We start from the raw sequence: 13,151 nt of genomic DNA, 5'->3' as shown, positions 1-13,151 counted from the left end.
GGGTTGCAGAATTTTCACTACTTCTGCAGTAGCACCCGACAATCTTCAGAGTAAAATATGTGGATTGTGCTGCTACAGAAGGAGGAAAAGCCAGAGGCATTAACCAGGGAATCTGCAAGCATCTCAGTTCCTGACTCAAGCACCTGTAGTGTTGTCTAAAAACATCAGAGACATGATGTATTCCTGGTCTGTAGCTCCTCAAGACATTCTTGTGGAGCTCTATGTTTACTTTTCTTGGGGAACACTTTGCAGTCAAGCAGATTTCCATGCTGCGGATCTTCATAACTCTCTCCCTCTTTTCAACATTTATTGGGTGAAGAGTTTGGTGTAAGTTTTATTTTGTGACGAACAATTGCTTTATGTATTGTTTAACATGATCTGTGTATAATTTATATATTGTTTATTTATATATTGTTATTGTTTTATATGTTGTTTTTTTACATTAATGATCTGCATAGGTTCTTTATACATATTGTTTTATACGTTGGCTTATATTATCTGCATTAATATATTACGTAGAAAAATGTGTTAATTGCCTTAAGTATTAAAATATATTGTTTGATTGCTTTACTGCTTTACCCCTATTTTTACTGTTTTATTGTTACTTTCCATATTTTATTGTTTTCCTGGTTATTTTTCTTCAAGCCTTTTACACTACAACTCAAGCCATGTTCCAATTTGCCAACATGATTCGATGACACATTGTATAGTCTGACATTTCACACAAAATGCATCATTTAACAAACTGTTCCGGACTACATTAACTTTCTTTCTAAGGCTAGGTTCACTTCTGTTCTCGTTATTTCTGGTTTTCTGTTCCGTCAGAAAACAAAAAATAACCGCAGTGGCAGATCTGGTTTCGATGGCCCTTATTGAATGCCTATGATGCAGATGTGAACACAACCTTACCTTTAGGTCTTGGTAAAGTATAAGTAGAAAATATCCACTTGACGAACATTATATTTTTTGAATATGGAAACTATGAATTCTCGTTTGAACACAACAAAAAATGGAAATAAATAAAAAAGGATTATCGACCCCCATGTGGACCAGTAGGGCTGTTCTTCTGATCTCTTGGATGAAGTCTGTTGATCAAACATCTATTCTTAAACATTTAGTGATTACTGTTCCTTTTTAATCTTAGCTGAAGGTTCACTTTATATATTAAGTGGTTATTTAGGATTGAATATCTATGAAACATATCGGTACATACAAACCGTCGAAGAAGATGCTGCGGTATAGTACACTGGGAGAGAGGTGCAACTTTTTGGCATTTTCATAAGTTATTTATTCATTCACATAATGAATTGTTACTTTGTAGGTGAAGTCAATACGTTGATGCAAAAAACATAAGTAGTTGAGAGCTAGGTTTAAATATAACCTACTATTAGAGTAGAGTAAAAAGATTTGTAAGACCCTGGTCCACCATTCGTGTCAGTAACCAGTAGCCATTAGATCAGACCCTTACGAGTCTCTTCCCACCTGCCAGCACCACTTCTAATTAGTAGGTCCAGTGCAATGCCATGCATGGTTTAGACCGCCGTGATGGAGTCACGCCAGGACTACTAATCAGAAAAGGTGGTGGAGATACTGGCAGTAGATGAAGGCTTCCAGGGACCTGTAAATCTATATGCTCAACTCTACTTACCACCTTCCAGCCTTCCAGAGAGGACAGCGTCACGTCTCATCTGTTTAGTTAAACATTTATAAACCAAATGGGTAAATCTTTTTCCAAGTTTGCATCTTGCCATCTGTAAGAATGTAGAAATTAACTCTTTAAATTGTTTGGAAAATAAAAATCAATCACTGTGTGTTGATTCAACCAGAAAGCCAGCCAGCGTGTTGTATAATTATCACATATCTGAAAAATCACTTTGCCTCGGTTCCAATAAATGGACTAATTTTCTTCACAATGCTTTCATAAAGTAGAAATATATTTTAGCAACTATTTCACAAAATTCAATTTTGGCTTATTCGCTAAAACGGTTGTCTAACTTCCCAAAATGAGTGTTGCCATTTATTAATGTCAATCATTTCTGGAAGGTCCCGTCATTTCCACTTATGGTGCTTTCCTCTTAAGGCCCCGTCTCACATAGCGAGATCGCTAGCGAGATCGCTGCTGAGTCACAAGTTTTGTGACGCAACAGCGACCTCAGTAGCGATCTCGCTATGTGTGACACGTACCAGCGATCAGGCCCCTGCTGCGAGATCGCTGGTCGTGTCGGAATGGCCTGGGCCGTTTTTTGATCGTTGAGGTCCCGCTGACATCGCTGAATCGGTGTGTGTGACACCGATCCAGCGATGTCTTCACTGGTAACCAGGGTAAACATCGGGTTACTAAGCGCAGGGCCGCGCTTAGTAACCCGTTGTTTACCCTGGTTACCAGCGTAAATGTAAAAAAAACAAACACTACATACTCACCATCTGATGTCCGTCAGGTCCCCCGGCGTCTGCTTCCCACACTGACTGAGCGCCGCAAAGTGAAAGTGAAAGTACAGCACAGAGGTGACGTCACCGCTGCGCTCTGCTCTCACTGTACGGCGGCACTCAGTCAGAGCAGGAAGCAGACGGCAAGGGACCTGACGGACATCAGATGGTGAGTATGTACTGTTTGGTTTTTTTGGTAACCAGGGTAAACATCGGGTTACTAAGCGCGGCCCTGCACTTAGTAACCCGATGTTTACCCTGGTTACCCGGGTGCTGCAGGGGGACTTCAGCATCGTTGAAGACAGTTTCAACGATGCCGAAGTCGTTCCCCTGATCGTTGGTCGCTGGAGAGAGCTGTCTGTGTGACAGCTCCCCAGCGACCACACAGCGACAAAACAGCGACGCTGCAGCGATCAGCATCGTTGTCTGTATCGCTGCAGCGTCGCTGTGTGTGACGGGGCCTTTAGAGCACATGAGCAGATCTGTGTGTGATGGGGGTATGATTACTGCTCATTTAAATAAGAAAGCCAGGCCCCTTCTCAAAGAAGAAAGCTGGCTTTGCTATAGAATTGACCAATTAGCCAGCTCCCTTTACAGGCAGCACTGGTGACATGCCCTATTTACTGAATGCTGCCCTATATCAGGGACAAACCGGGAAAAAGACCTGATGGGATCCAGGAGTGGAGCGAAAGATTGGGACAGCTTTCAGATATGAGCTACATTACTAAGTTGTATAACGCGTGATTTGGGCACAATTAACAACTATTTGTTTTTCGCTGAACAACTTTAAAGGTTTCATCATTTTTAAGGTTGAAGGAAGACATACTGTAAGTCCATCAAGTTCACCTTATAGCCTAACATGTTGATCCAGAAGAAGAAAAAAACCACGGGGAAAATGTTAAGAGCTCCATATTAGAGGAAAAATTACTTCCCGCCTCCCCATACAGCAATCAGACTTGTTCCCTGAATCAACATCAGATTCTAGTCCCCATACCCTGTAACGTTATATTTTTCAAGAAACGCATCCAGGCCAGGGTTCATTTGTAGGCTAAAACCATCATGTTGGTTAATTGTGTTCCTGTTAGGTCTAGGTTTTGTTCAGTGGATCATTTTTCACATATTGTCATGTAATCCGTGCCAATACACAAGGAATTTACTGTAGAGTTTTAGTCTTGAATTCTACAATACCTTAGATTTCTCAGTAGCCAATTTTGTTAAATTACAAAGTTGTTTTTGAAAGATTTGTCTTTCCACATATGTCTCAGTTTACAATTCAACAGAGCAACAGGAAGGATGTTTCTTCAAGCCGGTTGTCTACATATGATCAAACAGATGTCTTTGTTTGTGAATTTTTGGCAATGCATTTGGACCAGAATTCACGTTAATACTGACAGAGCACAAGGAATCTCAAACTGATATACAGAAGTACTACATTGAAAATGTCTTTATATATAGCTATTCTGAAACTGTCTGGTACTAGTAATTACTGCTACAGAAGGGATGTTTTGACTAATTAAAGGAAACCTTTGAACACATTTTTTCATATGGAAGTAGCGTTATGACTGTGAAGGCGCTTGTCCCACAATAAAAATGATACCTCATCTGTAAAAATACGATGAACCAGTCATGAGAAATCTAGCATAGAAGCCATATGCAAATAAAGCCTGAAGTGCACGGGGGGGGTGGTGTCAATGTTCCAAGCGCATAGACACGCCCCCAGTGCACTCCCGGTCTGATCTACATAACATTCCTCAGCTAGATTTCTCATGACTGGCACATCAGATCTCTACAATAAAGGTGTAATTTTAATTAGGCCGGTTTCACACGTCAGGAAACTGTCACCTCACGTACCGGAGCCACTGACACACGTAGACACATTAAAATCAATGCATCTTTGCAGATGTCATTGATTTTTTGCGGACCGTGTCTCCGTGTGCCAAACACGGAGACATGTCAGTGTTCGTGGGAGCGCACGTATTACACGGACCCATTAAAGTCAATGGGTCCGTGTAAAACACGTACCGCACACGGACGTTCTCCGTGTGCTGTGCAGGAGACAGCGCTCCAGTAAGCGCTGTCCCCCCCACATGGCGCTGAAGCCGCGATTCATATCTTCTGTGCAGTAGCGTTTGCTGTAAAGAAGATATGAATAATCCATTTTTTTAGTGGTATTTTGTGTTTAAAATAAAGCTCCATGTCCCCACCCCCTGTGCGCACTGTTATGGACCTGGTGGTTAGGAGCACCCGGAATGACCTGATGAGTAAACTAGTAATCGGAACAAGCTCTGGGAAAGTGGGAACTCTGCTGACCGCAAACCCTACTCCTATCACACAAACTAGAAATAGCCGTGGAGCGTACCTAACTCTCCCTAGACGCCTCTTCACAGCCTAAGAGCTAACTACCCCTAAAGATAGAAATAGAAGCCTAACCTTGCCTCAGAGAAATTCCCCAAAGGTAAAGGCAGCCCCCCACATATATTGACTGTGAGTTAAGAGGAAAGTCACAAACACAGGAATGAAACAGGTTTTAGCAAAGGAGGCCAGACTTCACTAAAATAGACAGAGGATAGAAAAGGGAACTATGCGGTCAGCACAAAAGACTACAAAAAAACACGCAGAGTAAGCAAAAAGACTCCCCACACTGACTCACGGTGTGGAGGTGCCACTCTGCACCCCAGAGCTTCCAGCTAGCAAGGGAATATCATGATAGCCAGCTGGACTAGAAATTAGCAGTACTAAGAAATATATTCAGGAAGCAGTAACAACAAATGAACTAGCAAAGACTTAGCTTCTGCTGGAGTAGACAGGTCCTCAGAGAAGTCCAAGAGAGATCTGAACCAATACTGAAACATTGACAGCTGGCATCAAGTAACGATCTGAGTGGAGTTAAATAGGGAAGCCAGCAAGCAATAAACGAGAGCAGCTGACAAAGCCAACCTCAGTGACCAGCAGTTCCGCTCAAAGCCACGAGAGGGAGTCCAAGAGCAGAACTAACCAAAGTACCATTCATGACCACAGGAGGGAGTCCGAGAACGGAATTCACAACAGCGCCCCCCGCTGTTCTGTAAATACTCACCCAGCTCCCTCGTTGGCTGTCGCTGCTTCCTGTCCTGGCCGCAGCTTCTCCTGTATGCGGTCACGTGGGGCCGCCGATTACAGTCATGAATATGCGGCTCCACCTCCCATAGGGGTGGAGCCGCATATTCATTACTGTAAATGAGCGGCCCCACGTGACCGCATACAGGGGAAGTTGTGGCCAGGGCAGGAAGCAGCGACAGCCAACGAGGGAGCCGGGTGAGTATTTTCAGAACAGCGGGGGGGCGCACAGGGGGTGGGGACATGGAGCTTTATTTTAAACACGAAATACCACTAAAAAAATGGATTATTCATATCTTCTTTACAGCAAACGCTGCTGCACAGAAGATATGAATCGCGGCTTCAGCACGATGCAGGGGACAGTGCTAAACTTTAGCGCTGTCTCCTGCACGCTCCGTGTGGTACCCAGTACCCAGAGGTACCAGAATTATCTGGACGTGTGAGACTGGCCTTAGGAAGCAAGCTAGGAAGCAAGCTCCTCTACAGCCGTGTCACTACTTCCACATGGCAAAAGGCGATGACAGATTCTCTTTAAGGTTATTTATAAGAAGTAGTATTATAATTTAATTCTATAATTTGGTCATTTTATTATATTTTTTTCCTTTTGTGAAGCAGAAAAGAGGAATAGTTGTTAGTTGATGTAATTTCTCTGCTTGCCCAAATTCTTATAGACTTAGCCACTATAACGTAGTGTTTTTCTCCTATACTGGTTGTTTTAAGAATTGGTGGCCAATAAGGAGTCCATGTTTTCTAGCTATTTCTCATTTAGCACTTATGATCTATTTATTATTAATGCATGAAATGTGTTTTATCTCTTTCTTATAATACATGATGTTAAAGACGAGAGAAAATACTGTAAGTGGGTACAGCTCATGGTTGTAAATGATGAATAAAGCTAAACACAATAGGATCTGCCAGATTCAGTGATGGAACTATCACTGGATCAGCTATAGCATGTTACCATATTAAAAAGAAGTCCCCCTCCAACGTTCAGATACCAAAATCAAACATGTACTGGAGGCCTGAGGAAGGGCAGAAAAAAAGGGGTCTTGACCAGGACTTGCAAATAGGGTTGAGTAAAAGGATTTGCAGGAGCTTAGTCCTACAGTCATGTCAGTAGTACATGTCCACCAACTCAGAGTCCTTCAAACCACTTCCTAACTGCCGGCATTCCTAGCACCTCCTCTGATATGTAGGCCATGTGTATCATCCAGCAATAACAATGTTGTAGCAGGTCTACTAATCGGAAGTGGCACAGGGGATAACGGCAGATGCATGGCGGACACAGACAGAAGAAGGCCCTATTGCAAGAACAATATATTAACCCTTTGCAGTTGAATAGCTCATCACCTGCTTTGGAGGTGGAAATGGGCCCCCTTGCCTCTTGCGCCCCTGTCCGGTTGCACCAATGATATGTCCACCCCTGAGCAGGTGATAGGAGGAGGTTCATAGAGTCCTGGTTCAAAATCCGGACCAATGTTCTTCGAATCTTTTTGCTGAACCCTGCAAAGAATACATCAACATTACTAGAAGTCGGTTTATGCAGTAGATGTCAATGACATTGGATAGGCTATTTTTAAGCAATTGGAAAAGTATGGCTGCAGTTCTTCACCTTTGTGCATAGGTTGTGTAACAAATTGCAATTGGGCTCAATTTGCTTGAAGCTGAGCTGCAACACAAGTAACAACCTATGGATAGGTGTGAAGCTAATTGGGAAAGGAAGCAGCCAGATTTTTATAAATCATGGTCCCCCACCCCTTCAAGGTCCCCCACCCCTTCAAGTTCAGTAAATTGGTATTCCATTATGTGCATTTATTTTTTGGTCCCATTTCTTCTAACAGGCTTTACTAAGATTCGGGCATAAAACTGTTTGAAATATCGCAATGCTTTTGAGCAACTTATAGAAGATGAAAAATTTTACAAATCTATGCATTTTTATCCCAGTCCTAACCAGCTCCGTTCCCTTTTTGGAAATTGAAAGGAACTTTGGGTGGGGCCTGGCTAAGCACCGTCAAAATATTTGTCATAATATACACCTAAAGAGTTGTGTACATTTTTGGAGTCCATTTTTCAGGCTGGCACAAGGCAGCTCACAGATGTGCAAAAGTTCATTTAGCGCCATCCGCCTCTCAAATTGGCTTTATGCTTTCAAATAAGTATAGCCCAAATGATTGCAAACATGTACAATAACAAACACAGATAGCACGCACCCTCCTCAGGTTCAGCACCGGTGCTCCAATGCCGCTTCAGTCTCTGTGTTTTGGCGTGTTAGTAATGAGGGAGTTCTCAGCAGGGCAGTCCGCTCTATGGCATCCACCTTTTTTGCCCATTGTAGCACTTTCAGCTCTTAGGAAAGTCGTAAATGGCACAGTGTATGTTAATGATATACTGTATATGTATTTTGCAGAACTCAGCTATTTTTAGTATTTTCTGCAGTAAGCTAAATAACACACTAAGACAGAGACCTGGATCATCATGAAAAGAATTATTCAGCGTCTAATGTTATAAATCATTTGTACAATTCCAAAAAAAAGTCTTTAAAGAGGACCTTTCACAAAATTATTCATGTTGAAGTAGACAGTGACACACAATGTAGTAGGTGATGCAGAACAGAATTAAATGTTTCGGTTCTTTTTTTTTTGTATTTGGTCTCTCTGTTGCAGAGATATTAGCAATCAAAATATTTGACACCTAAATAGTTATTTTTTCTTAAGTCCAAGTGGGCTTTACCAGAGAGATTTCACTGGAGGAGGTGTGTTCCTTCCTCTTTTTGATATTTACAAATCATAAGCAGGCAGAAACACAGTAGAAAAAGAAGAGAGTGCCCCATAATAGCATTGACCACCAGTCTCCTCTCCACACTGCCATGTAAAGTTACTGAGTTCATAATCACACTCAGGTCTGCTGTGCTCCAGCACATGTAATCACTCTGAAGTGAGGAGAGCAGACTGTGTCATGTCTCACACTAAGCCTGTTCTAAGCTATTGTGGGGCATCTACTTTTTTTTTACATTGCATGTGGATGCCTGGTTATGATTGGCAGACCTGGCAGCACTATGATAGGAGAGCTACTAGAACTTTTAGTAATGAGACTGACAGAGATGAGAGCTAAAAGCTGTCAATTAATCACACTCAGGTCTGCTGTGCTCCAGCACATGTAATCACTCTGTAGTGAAGAGAGCACTGTGTCATGTCTCACACTAAGCCTGTTCTAAGCTATTGTGGGGTACATTCTTTTTTTCCATTGCATGTGGATGCCTGCTTATTAGTGATGAGCGAGTATGCTCATTACTCGTGTTTGTCCGAGCACGCTCGGGTGGTCTCTGAGTATTTTGACGTGCTCGGAGATTTCGTTTGTTGAAGCAGCTGCATGATTTGTGGCTGCTAGACAGCTTGAATACATGTGGAGGTTGCTTAACAAACAGGTAATACCCACATGTATTCAAGCTGTCTAGCAGCTGCAAATCATGTAGCTACGTCGACATAAACTAAATCTCCGAGCATGCCGAAATATTCAGAGACCACTCAAGCGTGCTCAGAGAAACTCCAGTTATGAGCATACTCACTCAATACTACTGCTTATGATTGTCAGAGCTGGCAGCACTATGAGAGGAGAGCTACTAGAAGTTTTAGTAATGAGACTGCCAGTGATGAGAGCTGAAAGCTGTCAGTTAATCACACTCAGGTCTGCTGTGCTCCAGCACATGTCATCATACTGCAGGGAGAAATGCAGACTGTATGTCAATGGTATTGTGGGGGTGTACTCTTCTTTCCTCAGTGTGTTGCTGCCTGCTTATGATTGGTCAGGATCTGAAAGGTATAAATGCACTAATATATGGGGCTATTAGTCTATTGGCTCATTGAAGCCACTTTCACATTGCCGAATCTGCATCGTTTTTTGCAAGGCAAAATCAGGAGTGGACCCGGAGGGCAGAATAATTACTAGTCTTTCATTGTAAATTGTTGTTTCATTCTTGTTTTCAGGTTATAAATACTGATATTTACTACTGACCAAAATACAGTCATGTGAATGTGACCTGAGCTTACTGGCTTAGTATATATGTCATAGATACTTTTAGTTTACACTGTAATTTTTCTGTCATCATAAAAAGGAAATCGCCACTCCATTTACGTCCTGTTGAGTTTCTGTAAAGCTAGTGCTTCTACTTGGCAAAAATATCAAAAAGCAGATTTGTTATATAAAACAAGGTATAAGAAATATAAATTTAAGACTATCGAAGTGTCGATATAATTCTTACAATTACACAGTTCACTGCTCTACCCTAATAAAACATGGCTAATGAAGAAATAGAAAAAATAGCAAGAGAACATAAGACAATAAAAACATAGAATAGTGACATGTTTAAAGAGAAATTTTCAGTGGAGTTTTAATTTTAAACCGAGTTTCATCTCCAATCGCCGCTACTACTATTTATTTTTGAACAGTTTTTCTTTTTTTTCAGTTCCAAAGTTGTGATCCCTACTTAGGGCAGGTTCAGATGAGGGTATTTTCGATCAGAATTCAATCCAACAAAGCATCGGCTCTCATTCGGACTAATGTTGGTATATGGGGCCGTGCACATGTCAGATTTTTTTCCTTTGATCAAACTGTCCGAGCAAAAAAAAAAAAAAAAAAATCATAGCATGTCCAAGTTTGATCTGATATTCAGATCGCACTCGACCATGCAATTCAGTGAGTCCCTGGAAACCATTCGACTGCACTTAGATAACATCCAAGTACAATCCGATTTCCACGCAGTCACAGAACAGAGAAGATGGAGAACAATTTTTCAATCTTCTCATCTGAGAGACATTACGATCACACAGTGAAGAAAATCTGATCTGAGTGTGATTGGTGTCATTTGCATAATCGGCAAAGAGGATCAATGGCGTCTGCACCTGCCCAAAATACCTATGGTGTCTGCACCTGCCCAAATAGTGGTGAAAGTTTTTCCTTCAACCATGTGGGTGTATACCACAAAACTTCTTCATGAGGGTGGCTGTGTTGTATCGGAAAAGAAAAGGCAAATGCCCACTTAGAAGTTCTATGCTATGTGCCCAGTTGGCCGAAGGGAAATTTTCCAAATGCGCATAACTTTGGCACAGAAAAAAAAACATTTCAGGATCAGCGGCAATTGGAAGAGGTACTCAGTATAGATTTTAAAAATCCAACAAAAAGTCCAGTTTGATATAGGCATACAGAAGAGTGAGCAATCCGAGCCTTCTAGCCGCACCGCTGATCGGAGGAGAGCTGCTGACTGTCGGGTCACTTCTCAAGCATCAGCCACACATTCTTATCTCAGAAACGTATTAGTAGTCAACATCCACCCTGAACTCTCACATTTATTATAGTAAGTCAGATGTAAAGTGCCTTCTTCTCATGACATGACTTTATACTCACATCTTGACTTCTACTATAATAAACAGAAAGCTGAACTCTAAAAAATGTAGTTTCAAAATTTCAATGTTTTCTTCTTCTGTTTCTACATTTTACTGCATGAGGTCTGCTGAGATCACACAATATATTTGTAGCTTTTGGCTTGGTTTGTCTTTCTCTGCCATGTAATCCTATTCATGTAGTATATAAAATGTAAATCAGGGCTTCTCAAATTTTTGTCACCGGGCCAAACATGGTGATTCCTTAGAGGCCATAGTTAGGAATGACCGGACCGGTGGAAGTTCAGGTTCTTCTACCTGGTCTGAACTTTAGTTCAAAGTTCAGTTCAGATACTAGAATTGTACCCAAACCTGAACCCGAACCCCATTGAAAACAATGGGGACCCGAACTTTGGAGTAGGAAAATTCTCTCTCTGAACATTAAAACGGACTTCCAGGAGAAGTCGGAGTTTAACACCGGACGCTAACTGTCTAATACGAGCATCGAACTTTTTAATTAGGGTTCTCTCATCTCCAGTCATAATCCAACCCAAAGATGGCAAAATATCTCACATTTTTTTTATATATGTCACATGCACCGAGAATGACATGGCGAATCATGCTGTCAGGCCATTTTTACTACTGAACCAATGTCGTAAAAACAAAACCTTAAAAAAAACACAGTGGTGGAATTTTTATTTTCACCATTTCATCTCTTTTTTAATTATTTTCTTGATTTTCACTATATTGCATAGTAAAATGGATAGGGTATTTCAAATCTACAGATTATTTTGTAAAAAGATAAGCCCTCGTACGGCTATGTCGGTGGAAAAATAAAAAAAAGTTATGGCTTTTAGGAAAAGGGGAGAGAAAAATGCAAACATAAAAACGAGCATTGGCTGCAGAAGCAGGGGTTAATGGTCGTGCAATTTGTGCACAACCCTGCAAACATTAGCAATATGCAGTCAGTGTGCGCTCATATTCTTATAATCCATTTGACAGCCGCCTCAGCTGTCATGCGCGTGGCACCCGCAATGTGGGATCCTACCCTGAAGGTATTCATTCTTCACGCCATAATTAAATTCATTGCCTTTTTGTGTTCATCCTGAAACATTTACTTACATACATTAGAGTATCATCTTCCTGGCTTCCTTAAGTGCTTCAGAGCCTCACTTTCTATTCCAATAAAATTTGTTTCCTGCAAAGAAGGGTGATGTGCCGCAGAACCGGAGGAATAAACCAGTCCGTCCATGGTCACGTACCACAAGCTCTAGCTATAAAAGTTAAAGAAATGTTTATAGTAAAAGTCAAAGAAATCATATAAGTCTCAAAGGAGAAAATCATATAAAGGCAAGAAAAACCCATTATATAGTGGATATCAATCACTCTGTGCTGGAGAAAGGGAGCAGTTGCTTCAGAAAATACATTAAACAAGAAATACAATGCCATATTTAGTAGAAAAAAAGCAATGTGATTCTCCCTGCCCTTATCCGGCATTCAGTCTGGTCTTCCATGGCAGCCAGTCTTATCATCAGTGTCCGTCATCCTCCATTGTGGATGAATGACACTTGTGAGGCCCCTCTACCCTGATCCAGCATCCAGTCAGGTCTGCGTTGGCAGCCAGTCTTACTATCCATGTCTGGCATCCTTGACCCAGCATCGTTGGTGACTCTGGCACTTATTACACCTCACAACCCTGATTCAGCATCCAATCTGGTCCTCCATGGTAGCCTATCTTACCATCCGTGTCCGGCAACCTTGACCTAGTATTGTGGAGGACTGTGGCACTTATTAGGCCCCACAACCCTGATTCAGCATCCAGTTTGATCTTCCATGGCAGCTAGTCTTACTACCCGCGTCCGACATCCTCAATCCAGTATCATGAGTGACTCTGGCACTTGTTAGGCCTCACAACCCTGATTTGGCATCCAGTCTGTTCTTCCACAGCAGAATATCATACCATCTGTGTCTGGCAACCTTGACCTAGTATTGTGGGTGACTCTGGCAATTATTAGGTCCCACAACCCTGATTCAGCATCCAGTCTTGTCGTCCATGGTAGCCAATTGTACCATCCGTGTCTAGCATCCTCCATCTAGCATCATGGGTGACTCTGGCACTTATTAAGCCTCACAACCCAAACTTTGTATCCAGGCTGGTCCTCCATGGCAACCAGTCTTCACATCTGTGTCCGGCATCCATGACCCATCATCGTGCTTGGCTCTGGCACTTATTAGCTACAATCCTGAACCAGC

At 41.9% G+C, this 13,151-nt stretch overlaps 1 protein-coding gene and 1 long non-coding RNA gene across 25 annotated transcripts in view; one reads left to right on the top strand and one right to left on the bottom strand.

Moving 5' to 3' along the window:
• The window catches only part of NRXN2 (neurexin 2), an 845,479-nt gene that overhangs the window by 708,997 nt on the left and 123,331 nt on the right, over positions 1–13,151 (top strand). The window lies entirely within an intron of this gene.
• On the bottom strand, positions 1,296–7,858 carry LOC143806595 (uncharacterized). The gene is made up of 3 exons (XR_013221515.1): positions 7,734–7,858; positions 6,874–7,026; positions 1,296–1,751 (listed from the first exon to the last, which is right to left on the bottom strand). It is a non-coding gene; the product is annotated as an uncharacterized LOC143806595 (long non-coding RNA).

The sequence above is a fragment of the Ranitomeya variabilis genome, chromosome 2 (assembly GCF_051348905.1).
Source record: "Ranitomeya variabilis isolate aRanVar5 chromosome 2, aRanVar5.hap1, whole genome shotgun sequence".
Classification (NCBI taxonomy): domain Eukaryota; kingdom Metazoa; phylum Chordata; class Amphibia; order Anura; family Dendrobatidae; genus Ranitomeya; species Ranitomeya variabilis.
Note: the sequence above shows the minus strand (reverse complement) of the source record. Positions and strands in the feature narration are given on the sequence as shown.